This window comes from Hypanus sabinus, chromosome 13 (assembly GCF_030144855.1).
Source record: "Hypanus sabinus isolate sHypSab1 chromosome 13, sHypSab1.hap1, whole genome shotgun sequence".
Lineage (NCBI taxonomy): Eukaryota > Metazoa > Chordata > Chondrichthyes > Myliobatiformes > Dasyatidae > Hypanus > Hypanus sabinus.
In genome coordinates this window covers 61,818,053-61,834,521 of record NC_082718.1, presented here as the reverse complement: position 1 = coordinate 61,834,521, position 16,469 = coordinate 61,818,053, and the positions used below count along the sequence as shown (strand labels likewise).

The window sequence follows — 16,469 nt, the reverse complement described above, 5'->3', positions numbered from 1 at the left end:
TTTGAGATGTCTCTGCCAAAAACACCAAATATTTCTATGGGGTAGCATCATTCAGCAATTCCATGGCTGCGAGAGTGGGGAGTCCACAATAAATTCCGATCGCTGAAAAGTCACTTTTTACAGACTTTGGGACTATCAGAGTCTGAGTGCGCCAAACAGTTGCTCTCCTTGCCAGACCATGGCAATGCTAAGCTATCTGAGCTAATCGATCACATGCCATCTCTCCTTGGAAATCACCCTCCTTTTTTTATTTTTAAAGAACTCTTCATGCAGCAAATACCTGATCAAGTTTGCATAGCCCTCACTAATGCACGCATGACTGGGAGCTTGCTAAAATGGCTGATACTCTACACTCAGCCAGGCAGCAGTGCATCATTCTTCCTCTCTTCCCCATTCCAGTAAGTTTTGTCAGAAAGGCCCCCAACATTAAGGCACCCACGGCTGCGAAACAGACTATTCCAAGTCTGTGTTTTTACCACACTCGTTTTGGTACGAATGCTAGGAAGTGCCGACTGTATTACAGCTTTGACAGTTCCGTGCGTCAAGACATCAGAGGTCTGTGACCACCATGGGTTCCAGCTGCTAGAGTCATCTACTGTTCATTATAGATACCCTTTCAAGGTAATGTTTCTTTTGTGACACAGGTGCTCAAGTGAGTTAGCATTGCCTGTTGATGAGAAAGCACAGGAGGCTGCCAACAGCAGTATGATCCAGACCTATGGGATGCGACAGGCAAGCAACATTATGTGTGGGACTTTGTCCTGGCTAAAGTGGCTAGACCTCTGCCCGGTCCTTGGGAACACAGGACTATCAGTTGTTCTTAAGAATCCCTGGCTTGTCGATGTCATGGACTTTGGGTCATTACCCTGCTCCCCCAGTAAGATCCCACAATGACTCTGTCAAGCGTAGGCACCACAACATGTGAGTTTACTCGACTGCTGGGCAAATTCCTAAATCTCACCAAGCCCACATCCTCTGCTACATCATAAAACATGGGGGTCGAACCCCACTTTTCTGCAACTGTCCCACAATGGGACGATACCACAAACTCTCAGGCAATGACAGAGACAGTTAAGGAAAATGATACATTAATGAGTACTGGCAACTGTCCGGCTGAGCAAAGGGTGTGGCGTCTCTCTGTGGGGTTGTGCTTCAGTCTGCGCACCCCTCTCCCCAGGGTCCACAAATAACCCACTGGTGATGTTACGAAGGATGAACAGCTCTGATGGGCAGAAGGGTGCAAGGTTGCCCATGTCCCCCTCCCCTGGGAGAATTACAAACCGTTACTGTTGCCAGGCTGTTAATGAGAGAGAAAGAGATGGAACAAAACATACTGGGACTGGAACATTTGCTTCAGACAAGGGCGAGATAACACCGGGGGGGGGGGGGAGAGACCATATTATGACTCCTGTAAGACTCACGGCCCTGGAGAGGGCTGTTTACTTGGTACTATTCTGTTCATTAAAATTCCTCAGTAGACAGCCGGAGTGGGCTGGTTTAATGGACTAAGCCATTCAAAACTGATTGACACCTGAGACCCCGTGAGTAGGGATAAAAGTGAGGTCTGGGGAGACACCCCTCAGACGCACCAAGAGACACACTAGTGAGCACTGTTTAAGTGTTGGAACCCACAAGAAAAGTGTGGGGCATCAGAGACCGAATGAAGGATCAGTAAATTTGAACTCACAGTGTTTATAGTGAGGCCGGTGGGGGCTTGTGTGTGTGTCCACCCTTGCCTAGGTGATGAGTCCACCATGGAAGAACGGTCTAGCTAAAGGACAGGGTCATACCTGAATGGCCACATCGACGGATCAGGATCATAAAGGAAGGTTTGCAAGACAATAGCTGTCACTGTTTGCTCGCTCTCTCTCTCCAACAATCACAACACATCGACCAACAACTACCTCAGCCTGTATGAATTGAACTGAACTTTATACTCACATATGACAATTCATTATCCCCTAGACAACGATAGAGCTTGTTTATTATTGATTATTATTATACCCACACTTTTAGGTTTAGTATTGCTAACGTGTATTATCTGTATATTTGCATTGTTGATATTGATTTCTATATTTTACTAATAAACACTGTTTTGAAAATAGTACCAGACTCCAATGGATACTATTTTTGCTGGTAAGACACCCAGTTACGGGGTACATAACAAATTGGGGGCTCATCCGGGATTTGATACCAAATTGGGGGACAGTGAATCGGGCTATAAGTCCATTATTTGTTCTGGTTGCGTGGGTAACCAGACAGGAAACTTGAAAAGATGGATGTAGATGAATTTATACAAAACCTGACTTTGAAGGCGCTAGAGGATGCCACAAAGACAGACTTGGTGAATATTGCGAAAGGTTTGAATAACACAGAGGTGAAGTCGTCAATGAAAAAGTGGGAGATACAGAGGGCCATAGCCCAGTATTATATATCCGAGGATGTGTTCACGCCAGGGGTATTGGAACTTATCCCTGAAAAGAAACCAGTTGTTGGGGTGGTTCAGTTAGAGTTGGAAAAATTAAGGTTGGAAGCAGAGGAGAAAGAGAAACAGAGGGAGCATGAACTGAGGTTAAAACAGCTGGAAGCAGAGGAAAAAGAGAAAGAGAGGCAACATGAGCTGGAAATAGAGAGGGTAAAGCAACAGGGAAAAGACCGAGAAGAAGGCTAAAGAGAGGAGAAGTTTAATGTTAGTAGAGAGTTTAGGTTAGTACCTCCGTTCGAGGAGACAGATGTTGATAGTTACTTCTTGCATTTTGAAAAAGTGGCAGTGAATCAGAAGTGGCCCAGAGATCAGTGGGTGGTGTTGTTACAAAGTGCATTAAAAAGTAAGGCTCAATGGGCATATGTGGCATTGTCCATGGACAAGTCTGCAGATTATGAGGAAGTAAAAGAGGTTATCCTTCAGGCCTATGAGTTGGTACCTGAGGGACATAGACAAAAGTTCAGAGATTTAAAGAAACTGTGGAATCAGACGTATGCAGAGTTTGCCTATGAAAAGGGTGTGCTCTTGGATCGTTGGTGTGCTGCAGAAAAGGTGGAGGAGGATTTCCATCATTTCAGAGAGTTAATTCTGATTGAGGAATTTAAAGGTTGTGTTTCGGATAATATCAGGATGTATCTGAATGAGAAGCCGAATAAGTCTATATTGGAATTTGCCAGGTTCGCAGATGAATATGCCCTAACCCATAAGACAAAGTTTTCCTCCACTTCATCAACACTCCAGAAAGGTAGTAGGGACGGTAAAGAAAGTCCACCGGCTAAGGTAGAGAATAAGCCGGGAGCTAGTGGTAAAGGTAAGGAGGAGGACAAGCAGGATGGCAGGAAGGTTCCTGGCTTGACCTGTTATAATTGTGGAAAGGTTGGTCATATTGCATCTAAGTGCTTTGCTCCGAAGAAGGAGACAGGAAAAGGGAAAACGGCAATCCCTACAGGGTGTATTGAGTCAATTAGCAAATTGACGAGGAAGGCAAAGGTAGATAGAGTACGAGAGGGGCATGAGAAATTTATTTCAGAAGGGACGGTGTCTATGAAAGAAGGAGAGACCCCACTTCCAGTGAGAATCTGGAGAGATACTGGGGCTGATCAGTCATTGATCCTAAGTAAGGAGCTAGATTTTGATCCTGAGACTAGAGAGGTAGTTTTAAGAGGTATAGGAAAAGAGACAGAAGCTGTGCCTTTGCATGGGATCATTTTAAAATGTGACCTGGTATTTGGACCAGTCGAAGTAGGGGTGAGGTCAGAATTACTGAGAGACGGCGTGGACGTCCTTCTTGATAATGATTTAGCAGGTGGTGATGCGTGCTCATCAGTGAAATTAACAAGCAAGCTTGTGAGGGCTGAGGACACGCCCCTGGATTCTAAGATCTATCCTGCATGCGCAATCACTCACAGCGTGTCGAGAAAGGCGGCTGAGAAAGAGGACAGTTTAAATGAGTCCAGTGTTGATCTGGCTGAGACGTTTTTGCCGACCCTGTACCAGGAAGGGTTAGGGGATGGTGAAGCAGAGAATAGGGAGGTGAAAGAGAATAAAGGAGAGGAGGTAGACCTACCCTTAGCAAGAAAAGAATTTATAAAGCAGCAAGGATGTGACAAGGAGCTTGTGGCATTGAGAGAGTCAGTTCTTTCTGAGACAGAACTGGATAAAGAACCAGAGGGCTACTACCTGGAGGACGGAGTGTTGATGAAGTGGAGGCCGACCACAGTGCCAGTCAATGATGACTGGGCGGTGGAACATCAGGTGGTAGTACCGAAGGTGTATCGGGATGAAATTTTGAACTTAGCTCACAAGGGACCTCTGGGTGGACATTTGGGAGTAAGGAAGGCAGTGGATAGGGTTATGAAAGATTTCTATTGGACAAAAATGAGGAAGGATATAGCTGATTATTGTAAAAGTTTCCATACGTGTCAGGTGGTAGGAAAGCCGAACCAGGTGATCCCTAAGGCACCTCTCAGACTGATACCTGCTTTTGAGGAGCCTTCCTCCTGAATTATTGTGGATTTTGTGGGTCCTTTGCCTAGAACAGCGAGTGGGCGGCAGTACATCATGACCATGATGTGTGCCGCTACACAATTTCCAGAGGCTGTGCCTCTGGGGAATGTTAGGACCCATGTGGTGGTGAAGGCCCTCATTAAATTCTTTACCACAGTAGGGCTGCCTAAGGAAATACAGTTGGATCAGGGGAGTACATTTACATCCAGAGCGTTTCAGCAAATGATGACCCAGATGGGAGTTAAACAAATTTTAGCTTCTGCATACCATCCGGAATCTCAAGGAGCATTGGAAAGATTCCACACTACACTAAAGACTATGATTAAAACTTACTGTCAGGAAAAGGTTCGAGACTGGGATGATGCATTACCACTTCTGTTATTTGCAGTGAGGGATACAGTTCAGGAATCTCTGGGGTTCTGTCCATTTGAGCTCGTTTTTGGTCACAGGCCCAGAGGACCTTTAACTCTACTTAAAGAGAAGTGGTCTAGCCCGAACATTCAAGTCAGTGTGATTGACTATGTTTTAAAATTCCGGGAAAGACTCCATAAAGTATGCGCCTTGGCAAAGGAAAATTTAAAAGACTCCCAGACGAGAATGAAAAAATGGTATGACAAATGTACCTGAGAGCAAAAATTTCACGTGGGCGATAAGGTCTTGGTCCTGTTCCCTGTAGTTACCAACCCCCTACAGGCAAGGTTTCAAGGACCATACAATGTAGTTAAGAAAATAGAAATTATGTGATTGAAACCCCTGACAGACGCGAGCCGAACCAGTTGGTTCATGTAAACATGCTGAAAGGTTATCATGAAATGACCCCCGCGGAGGTCGGTGCAGTCACGAAAACTGTTGAGGTAGAGCAGAGTGTTGAGGAGGATCCAAAGCATTTTGAAAAGATAAGTATAATACCCACCAGACTACAGAACTCAGTTATCCTAGCCAACCTTGCTGATAAAGTCAATCACTTAGAGCCTGAACAAAGAGAGCAGTTAACACAGCTCATTAAACGGCATACAGATTTATGTCCAGATGTTCCAAGGAGGTGTAAAGGAACAGAGCATGATGTCATTGTTACCTCAACCCAGCCTATTAAACAATCCCCTTATCGGATGAATTTGGAAAAGAGCAAGCTAGTCGAAAAAGAAATTGAGCATATGCTAGCTGCTGGTATAATTCGTGAATCCTTTTCTGCGTGGGCCTCTCCCTGCGTGGTAGTACCAAAACCGGATGGTACCATAAGATTCTGTACTGATTACAGAAAGGTGAATGCTGTCATGCAGACAGATGCTTACCCTATCCCTAGGATGGACGATTGCATTGTTAAAATGGGGAAAGCGAGGTACATCACTAAGATTGACTTGTTAAAGGGATACTGGTGCGTTCCTTTAATGGACAGAGCTCAAGAAATTTCAGCCTTTGTCACCCCCTCTGGGTTTTATGAGTACATCATCTTGCCGTTCGGAATGAAAAATGCACCAGGGACATTCCAGAGGATGATTGACATAGTGATAAAAGGGTTAACAAATACCAAGGCTGATATTGACGATGTGGTAGTTTGGAATGACACCTGGGATGAGTACTTTGAGGCTGTAGAAAACCTGTTTAAAAGAATGTCTGCAGCCCAACTTACAGTGAACCTTGCAAAGAGTGAATTTGGCCATGCTACAATCACCTACTTGGGGTATGTGGTAGGACAGGGGCAGTTGGCTCCTGTGCAGGCTAAAGTACAGGCTATTTCCAAGGTTCCTGTACAAACAAATAAGAGAGCCTTGAGAAGATTTTTGGGCATGGTGGGGTACTATCGAAAATTTTGTAAGAAATTTGCTGATATCGCCCTCCCGCTTACAAAACTCCTACAGAAGGAAGAAAAATTTGAGTGGAACAATTCTTGTCAGGATGCTTTTGACAAGTTAAAAACCATATTGTACCATCACCCTGTGTTAAAGGCACCTGATTTGTTAGAACCCTTCTCCCTGGTGACTGATGCAAGTGATGCAGGGGCAGTCCTATTGCAGAAAGCAGGGGATGGGGTGGAACACCCGGTAGCATATTTCTCTTGGAAGTTCAATGTACACCAGAGGAATTACTCTACCATAGAAAAAGAATTGTTGGCACATGTTTTGGCAATACAACATTTTGAAGTGTACATTTGTTCAGCACAAAGACCCTTAATTGTTTATACAGATCACAGCACTTTGGTATTCCTGGCTAACATGAAAAATAAAAACAGGAGATTATTAAATTGGAGTCTGATACTACAAGAGTTTGATATTCAGATACAACATATTAAAGGAAGTGACAATGTAATCGCTGACTGTTTATCTAGATGCTAAGTGAAGGTATATCTGTATTACTTTATGGTTAAGAACACTTCTGTATTTTTTTTTGCTAAACTCTGTAATCCTGTAAAATGCTGTACTAGTTAATTTTCCCCTATGGTGAAAATTCCTAGAAGGATGGAGGTGTTACGAAGCATGAACAGCTCTGATGGGCAGAAGGGTGCAAGGTTGCCCATGTCCCCCTCCCCTGGGAGAATTACAAACCGTTACTGTTGTCAGGCTGTTAATGAGAGAGAAAGAGATGGAACAAAACATACTGGGACTGGAAGATTTGCTTCAGACATGGGCGAGATATCACTGGGGGGGAGAGACCATATTATGACTCCTGTAAGACTCACGGCCCTGGAGAGGGCTGTTTACTTGGTACTATTCTGTTCATTAAAATTCCTCAGTGGACAGCCAGAGTGGGCTGGTTTGATGGGCTAAGCCATTCAAAACTGATTGACATCTGAGACCCCATGAGTAGGGATAAAAGTGAGGTCTGGGGAGACACCCCTCAGACGCACCAAGAGACACACTAGTGAGCACTGTTTAAGTGTTGGAACCCACGAGAAAAGTGTGGGGCATTGGAGACCGAACGAAGGATCGGTAAATTTGAACTCACAGTGTTTATAGTGAGGCCGGTGGGGGCTTGTGTGTGTGTCCACCCTCGCCTGGGTGACGAGTCCACCATAGAAGAACGGTCTAGCTAAAGGACAGGGTCATACCTGAATGGCCACAACAACACATCGACGGATCAAGAACTTAAAGGAAGGTTTGCAAGACAATAGCTGTCACTGTTTGCTCACTCTCTCTCTCTCTCTCTCTCTCTCTCTCCAACAATTACAACACATCGACCAACAACTACCTCAGCCTGTATGAACTGAACTGAATTTTATATTCACATATGACAATTCATTATCCCCTAGACAACGTTAGAGCTTGTTTATTATTGATTATTATTATACCCACACTTTTAGGTTTAGTATTGCTAACATGTATTATCTGTATATTTGCATTGTTGATACTGATTTGTAGTACTTTACTAATAAACGCTGTTTTGAAAATAGTACCAGACTCCAACGGATACTTTTATTTTTGCTGGTAAGACACCCAGTTACGGGGTACGTAACAGTGAAGAGAAGAGAAACAGATCAGGCAGCTTCTGTGGAAACAGAAACCAGTCACATTTCAGGTATGGAACCCTTCATCAGAGGTGGGAAGGGAGAAAACAATATAATTCTTGGTCTCTTCTTGGCAGCTCATGGAGTAAGATATTGGTTGGCGTCTCTCTGTCCTTTTATAATCTAATCTCCACTGTCACTTTCGTCTAAACTCTGAAGTTTCATTATTTTTAGTTAAGGGTTTATGATTTAACTATGATGGCTGGAACTTGAACTGGAAAGGAATTAAGACGTGGCAAAATTGTTTCTGAAATCGAACAAACCGAATCTACAAGGGAGGTAGAAGAATCCTATACTCCTGAAAGAATGTTCTTATTGATACAAGATACTAATACCAAGATCAGAATGATAGATTCTAAAATTGATAAACTGACGAATGCGAATGAAAAATTGGAAAAAACTGTCTCTGCCATCCAGGAATCTCTGAGGAATCTTGAATCTCAATATCAAATACCTAAAATGGACATTAATAAAATCAGGAGACAATAGGAGATAATACATCAAGTGAATAAAAAAGCAAGAACTAAAGTTCTCTGCCATGGAAAAGAGAATTGCTGAGGTTTCGTCAGAATTATGAAGGAAACCATCGATCTGGAAAGCAGAAGCCGAAGGATGAATTTACGTATACTGGGTTTGCCTGAAAATATGGAATCCGGTGAGCCATTAAAGTTTTTTGTGAGCATGTTATACTCACTTTTTAGTGAGATACTCGAAACCTCTCCATTAATAGACAGAGCGTGCTGAATTTCTCGTATCAAGCCATCGGCCGAGATGAAACCTCATGTGGTGATTCTGTCCTTGCACTATTTTGCTACTAAAGAATCAATTCTTCGGGATGCGAGGAAGCGGGGGAAATTAACTTCTAACAGTGTGGAGCTTCGTATAGTTGAAGATTTTGCCCCCGAAGTTTACACAGAAAGAATTAAATACCAGAAAGTGATGACAGAAATGTTTAAGAAAAACTGTTGTTTCTCTCTGTGCTACCCAGTCCAATTGATAATGTTTCCACCTAACACTCATCTAAAACATTTTGATTTTCCTAAGGAAGCATGGAAGTTTCTTAATAACTTTAAAACTGTTGCATAAGCAATTCCAACATTGCCGTTTAGCAAGTAACTCCAACATTTAAACCTTGCTGATACTCGTGTGCTGTCGAACCGTTGAAAGTTTAATTTATGTTTTATGTCTATATAGCCATTGCTTTGATTCTTGTATTTTTTTCTCTCTTTAAGATTTGTATGAACTTATTATAACTCGTAACATATTTTGTGCTTGAATTTTGCTTTTCTTAATATATGATTAATTTTTAAATGAATTTAAGATGGCTACAGTTAATTACGCACTAACGTCTACTAGACATAATATTGAATTGTATCTTTAGCTCAGAGTTGTCTACAGCTTAATCATTGAACTTGCAATCTATGTTTTTTTATTGGTCCAGATATCACTTGAGTATTTTATTTTCTTTCTTCCTTCTGTTTTCATTTTAGGATCTGTAAGAATTTAATATCAGTTGTATCATTTTAGTTGATTAGGTATTTCTTTTTTTATTATATGACTAATTTTTAATAAATGAATTTAAGATGGTTGCTGTTAACTATTTTTTAACCTCTGTTAGTCAAAATATTATAATTTTTGGAATTTCTCGATTTTTTTTACGTCTGTTGTTATGTCTTTAGTCAGTGGTGCCAGTATATAACTTTGTTTAAAAAAGTGTCTGCCATTTAGAGACAAGGGTTCAGGGTGTTTGGGTTGGCATACCGTCTGGTATGGTTTTTTTTTCAGCTGGGCAGTCCTGAGCGGCTTTTCTGTCAATTATGTTGTGTATCTTCTTTCTGATCGAATCCTGAATTTGTTCCTCTCTGCGGACTTGGGTTTGTTTTGGTGCACTAATTTTATTTTATAAATCTTTAAATTAAAGTCTTAGTATGGATGTTAATAAAATTAATATAATTTCTTGGAATCTGAATGGCTTGAACCAACCTATTAAACATAGGAAGATTTTTAAGAAATTGAAAACACTTCAAGCCGACATTATTTTTGCGCAGGAGACCCACATTCGTAGGGAGGATCAAAATTGTTTTTTAAAATTTCAATTTCTCTCAATTTCACTCCTCATCAATATCATAAAATAGAGGGGTGTCTATTTTTATAAATTTTAAATTCCCTTTGTACATTTTAATACTGTTACTGATTCAATTGGAAAATACATAATTCTTACTGGTTTGTTATGCAGTCAAAAGGTGGCTTTGGTGTGTGTGTGTGTGTGTGTGTGTGTGTGTGTGTGTGTGTGTGTGTGTGTGTGTGTGTGTGTGTGTGTGTGTGTGTGTGTGTGTGTGTGTGTGTGTGTGTGTGTGTGTGTATACGCTCCTAAAGTAGACAGCTCTGAATTTTTTTAAGAGGTTATTTTCTGCACTGCCAAATTTAAAAGAATACAAATTGATTATGGGTGGTGACTTTAATTGCTGTCTCAATCCCTTGATTGATAGATCATCAACCAATTTGTGCCTTCCTAATAAGGCTGCATCCTGCATTAATTCCTTTCTACTAGAATATGGTGTGCTAGATATTTGGAGATATCTTCATCCTAAAGATAAAAATTTCTTTTTTTCCCACATGTATATCATAAATATTCAAGAACTGATTATTTTCTTTTAGATACGCGACTGGTATCTTCGGTTGCTGATTGTGCGTATGACGTTATTGCATTGTCGGATCACATGCCCATTAGACTCACACTGAAGTTTTCTGATAACACATGGAATGCAGCTCAGTGGAGATTTAATCCTGCTTTGCTCCATGATTCAACATTTCTAAGTTCTATAAAAGAACAAATCTCTTTATTTTTTGAATTAAATACAACTGAGGGTATGTCAAACTTGGTTATCTGGGATACAATGAAATCTTTTCTTAGGGGACAGATAATTTCATATTCAATAGCTCTAAGAAGGAAAACTAAAGCAGAGCTTTTAGTGATTACTAATAGGATTAAAGAAATAGATAAAGTTTATTCAGTATCACCCACTGAAGATTTATATAAGGAAAGGCTGAAACTTCAAACACAGCATAACTTGCTATTGAATTACCCCATTGAGCAACAACTTTTCAAATTGAGAAGTCTATTTTATATACGTGGAGATAAATCAGGTAAATTGTTAGCTACTCAACTCAAAGTAACTATGGCTAGAAGGCAGATTTTGAAAATACAAAGATCTAACAGAACTGAAACTTCAGATTGTCAGGAAATTAATAAGGTTTTTTTGGACTTTTACTCTAATCTTTATAAATCTGATTTTCCAGACAACGTTTCTTTTATTTCTGTAAAGATTGAATATACCTCAAATTTCTACCCAAGGTATGTACACTTTAGATGCATCTCTTGATCAACAGGAAATAGCAAGAGTTATATCTTCTTTTCAATCAGGTAAAGCTCTAGGACCGGATGGGTTTACAGTAGAATTTTTTAAGACGTTTTCGGATATTCTCACACTTCATCTATGCCAAATTTTCACTGAATCTATATCTTCTAGAACCCTCCCAAAAACTTTTTATGAGGCATCAATTTCATTAATTCCCAAAAAAGGAAAAGATCTATTTGAATGTGCCTCTTATAGACCAACTTCCTTATTAAATGTCAATTCTAAAATTCTTTCTAAGATACTGGCTAACAGGCTTGAGAACGTTTTACCTAAGGTTATTTCTAAGGATCAAGCTGGTTTCATTAAGAATAGATATTCATATTTTAATATTTAGAGATTATTGAATATCATTCATTTCTCTTCTAAAGATTCTGAATGTGTAGTTTCTCTTGATGTTGAGAAAGCCTTTGATAGGGTAGAATGGCCCTATTTATTTCAGGTTTTAGAAAGATTTAATTTTGGTCCAGGTTTTATTTCCTGGATTAAACTGATTTATCAAGCCCCCATGGTGTCAGTTATAACTAATAATCAAAAATCTTCTTATTTTAGGTTATGTAGAGGTACCCACCAGGGTTGCCCTCTTAATCCGTTGTTATTTAACCTGGCTCTGGAACCTCTTGCTATTGCTCTTCAGGACTCCAATGAGGTTCCAGGTATTAAGAGAGGAGATAAAGTCTATAAGGTTTCATTGTATGCAGATGATTTGTTAGTTTATATTTCACATCCTAAGAAATCTATTCCTGCTTTGTTATCTATTTTTTCAGAATTTAGTAGTTTTTCTGGATTTAAATTAAATTTGCAGAAAAGTTAGTTATTTATTATTAATAACTATTTTGATCAATGTGATCAATTTCCATTTAGTATTGCTAAAAATAATTTTACTTATCTTGGTATTAAAATCACCAAAAAATTATAACGACCTGTATAACTATAACTTTCTCCTATTAATTGAGTATACGCAACAAGCAATATCTAAACGGTCTCCTATGACTCTATCTTTAATTGGCCATATTAATGCTATTAAAATGATTGTGTTACCGAAGCCTTTATATGTATTCCAAGCAATCCCTTCTTTTGTTCCTAAAATGTTCTTTGATAGAATAGACACTGAAATTTTGTCTTTTATTTGGAATAATAAAAATCCTACATTGAGTAAACTGTTATTGTAGAAATTAAAAAAATATGGTGGTTTGGCTTTGCCTAATTTTATTGTGCAATTAATATTTGTTATATTTCTTTTTGGATTCATTTTTCAGATAAACATGACAGTCCCTTATGTGTTGATTTGGAGAAAAACTTGGCGAAAGGGTATTCTTTGGCCTCTTTACTGGGAGCTCCTCTTCCTTTTTTGCTTTCTAAGACTGGTAGTTGAGACCTTAATCCTATTATTAAACATACATTAAAAAGTTGGTTTCAATTTCGTAGATCCTTTGACATTAATAATTTTGTTTTTTCTAGTAAAATCCATCTTAATTATTTTTTTAAACCAATTTTGATCAGACCTTTTCAATTTGGAAAACCAAAAGGATAGTAACTTTTTTAGATTTGTTTACGGGCAACTGTTTAATGTCTTTTACTCAGTTAGTGGATAAATATGACCTATCTAATATACACTTTTTTAGATATTTACAAATTAGGAATTTTCTACGTAGTGTACTTTCAGATTTTCCCTCAGCTTATTCACCCAATATTATTGATACTCTTTTTCAGGTCAAACCGTTTCAAAAAGGACTGATTGCTATAATTTATAAATGGTATTGAACTTGCGTATGTTATCTAAAAATAAAATTAAAGCTGCCTACGAATTGGAATTTTGAAAGTCACTTTCAGATAATCAATGGGAAAAAAAAATTATTTGGTAACTACTTCTATTTGAGCCCGTCATTCCTTGATACAGTTCAAGGTAGTGCATTGGGCACATATGTCAAAGGACAAATTAGCACGTATTTTTACTAATATTAATCCTATTTGCGATAGATGTAATACTGAGATGACTACTTTAACACATATGTTATGGTCTTGTATTAAGTTAGATCATTTTTGGAAAGAAGTCTTTAAAATTCTTTCAAAAGTTTTGAATTTGGATCTACAACCGAATTTACTTACAGCAATTTTTGGGATCATTTCATTGGAAGCAGGTGATATTCCTGTTTCCGCTCAATGCATGATAGCTTTTCCAACTTTATTGGCTAGGAGAGCCATTTTACTTAAATGGAAGGATTCTGATCCACCTACTGTTATTTATTGGCTTACTTCCATTATGTTCTGTTTAAGTTTAGAAAAAATAAGAAGTCGGACATTTGATACATCCTTTAAATTTGAGGAAATTTGGCGACCTTTTATTCAATATTTTCATATGCTCTAACCTATGGCCCTTCAAGCTACCTTTCTGAAATTTTGGATTTGATCAGAAAGTTTTTTTTTTGCTTTCACTCTCAGTTGAGCTGCCCAGTTTTTTTTTTCTTTTTTCTCTTTTTCTTTGTTTTGTTTTCTTTTTTCTTTTTTATGTTTTGGGGTTTTTTTTGTATACATTTTAACTACAAAAGTTTCTTTATCCTTTTTTTAAGGACAAGAGGAGAATGAATTATCTTTTTATTTCTTACATACTTTTAGATTACTACTGTGTACAATCTTGATAATGTTTATTTCTCTTTTTATTTGAATTGTTATTGATTTTGATATTGATATTTGTGATATAGTTATTTGAGACAATTCTCCATGTGTGTGTATACGTATATGTACTTATTTATTAACCTGAAGGGTCTCGGCCCGAAACGTTGACTGTTCATTTCAACGGATGCTGCCCAACCTGCTGAGTTCATCCAGCTTGTTTGTACGTGTTGCTTTGACCACAGCATCTGCAGTGTACTTTGTGAATATTCTTCTTCTTCTTTGCAAGATGCTATTCAAAGCAAGACTACAGGACATGCCTAACAAGCCAGACTAACTAATAGAGAAAGTAAAACTCAACCAGATGTTAATAGGCAGAAGTGGCCAGTTCTGATATAACTTGAAACAAGAAGTATGTATCTGAAGTTGGAGAACTTGATTATGGTCAGGATTATGGTGAAAGTTGCCATGGTGCCATGAGATCTTTTCATGGCCTCTTTACCTGACAGGGCAAACTCCTTCATCTGAGAGACAGGGACCCTACTCCACATTGGCAACAACAGGACTTCACGTCCAGATTAACCCAATGCCTTCTATGCTCACTTTGACCATCAAAACATGGAGGAACCATCATGAACTTCCACAGCTCCCAGTGATCCTGATATTTCAGTCTATGAGGCTGGCGTGCGAGCAGCCTTCAGTAGGGTGAACCCACAAAAAGCATTTGTCCCAGACATGGTACCTGGCCAAGTACTAAAGACCTGTGCTGATCAACTGGCTGGAGTGTTCGCTAAGATCTTTAGGCTCTCTCTTTGACAGTCTGAGTTATCCACCTGCTTCAAGTAGGCTTCAATTATACCAGTGCCGAACAAGAATATGATAAGCTGCCTCAATGACTATTGTCCAGTAGCACTTACATCCACAGTGATGAAGTGCTTTGAGAGGGTGGTGATAACTCCTGCAAGGCAGAGTCGGGGTGAGGTCAAGGCATATTTGAAGTGAAGCAGAGGAAAGGAAGATTCAGGGCCTGCCCAATTAAACCAAATGCAAGGTTTTATTGATCTATGCGCTAGATCGATTTGGAAAGGACGAGCACAGGCTGAAATGTGGCCCAGAACACATCGATGTTACAGGTGGATGTATCCTTGGATGAGCATGTAAGAGTAATTATGAAGACAGCACAGCAGTGGATACAGGTCCCTCAGGACTCAACACCGTCAGGTTCAGAAACAGTTGTTCACCCTCAACCATCAGGCTCTTTGACCAAAGGGGATAACTTCACTCAACTTCAATTGTCCCATCGTTGAAAAGTTCTGACAAACTATGGACTCTTTCTCAAGGACTCTTCCTGTCCTGCTCTTTATACTTAATGCTTATTAATTAATTTATTATTTCTTTCATTTTGTCTTTGGAGTTTGTTGTCCTTTACGCACTGGTTGAATGCCCAAGTTGGTGTGGTATTTCATTGATTCTATAATGGTTATTAATTTATTCTATAATGGATGTATTGAGTATGCCCACAATGTTGACATACTGTATATGTACTTTGATAATAAATTTACTTTGAACTTTAAAAGTGCAGACCTCTCTCATTCTGGCACCTCAGATCTCATGCTCAGGTTTCTGGAGTGCAGCACGAACTCAAACGCCTGTAACAACGGTCAGTGGAATCCATTGTGCACTAAAATTGGACCCTCAGCCTGCAGCTCGTGAACTGCCATCTAGTAAAATTGTTAGAAAACTATGGACCATATGGCTGTGCATATGGCTGTGGCATTCTGTCAAGTTCTGCTCCTATACTTCGGACCGTTGCCTATCCCGGTCCTGATGGAGGTTTGTGACCCAAAATGTTGACTCACACTTGTTGCCAGCACAGACGCTGCTTGACACACGGAGTTCTTCCAGCATCTTGCCAACTCAGGCCACTGCCAAATAAAGCATGAAACTGGCCCAAGGCAAGTGTGCAACAGAGTACGGGTGTGCAACACCCAGAAGGAGTTTTCAAACTACAAGTCAGACATGGCCAGCTGCCTTATGGTGGGACCAAGCTAAGTTCAGCGCCATTCCCAAAACCTTGCTGTAGAGCAATCAGGAATTGGCACTGGTCCTTAAACACACACTCCCTGTGACAGCCTGGCAGGATTGTCTCAGTGAAGAGAAATGGCAAAACATTAGATCCATAGGAAGTGGTTAAATTCACACTGCTGAGTGTAAGGAGTTTCTACGATCTTCCTGGGACCACGTGAACTTCCTCTGGGTCCTCTGGTTTCCCCCATATTCCAAAGATGTATGGGAGAGTGGTAATTGGTTACGTAGCTGTGATTGGGTGACATGGGCTCATTAGGTCAGAGGAGCTGGTATCCTGTTGTATCTCTCAATAAATAACAAAAAATAGAAGTCTACCAAACCATAGATTGGCAATATTCTCCCTATGGAATGTTCCCTG

The 16,469-nt window shown here is 39.7% G+C and overlaps 1 protein-coding gene across 1 annotated transcript in view; it reads right to left on the bottom strand.

Annotated features, from left to right (window-relative positions):
* plxnc1 (plexin C1) overlaps positions 1 to 16,469 on the bottom strand; it is a 229,139-nt gene that overhangs the window by 200,029 nt on the left and 12,641 nt on the right. The window lies entirely within an intron of this gene.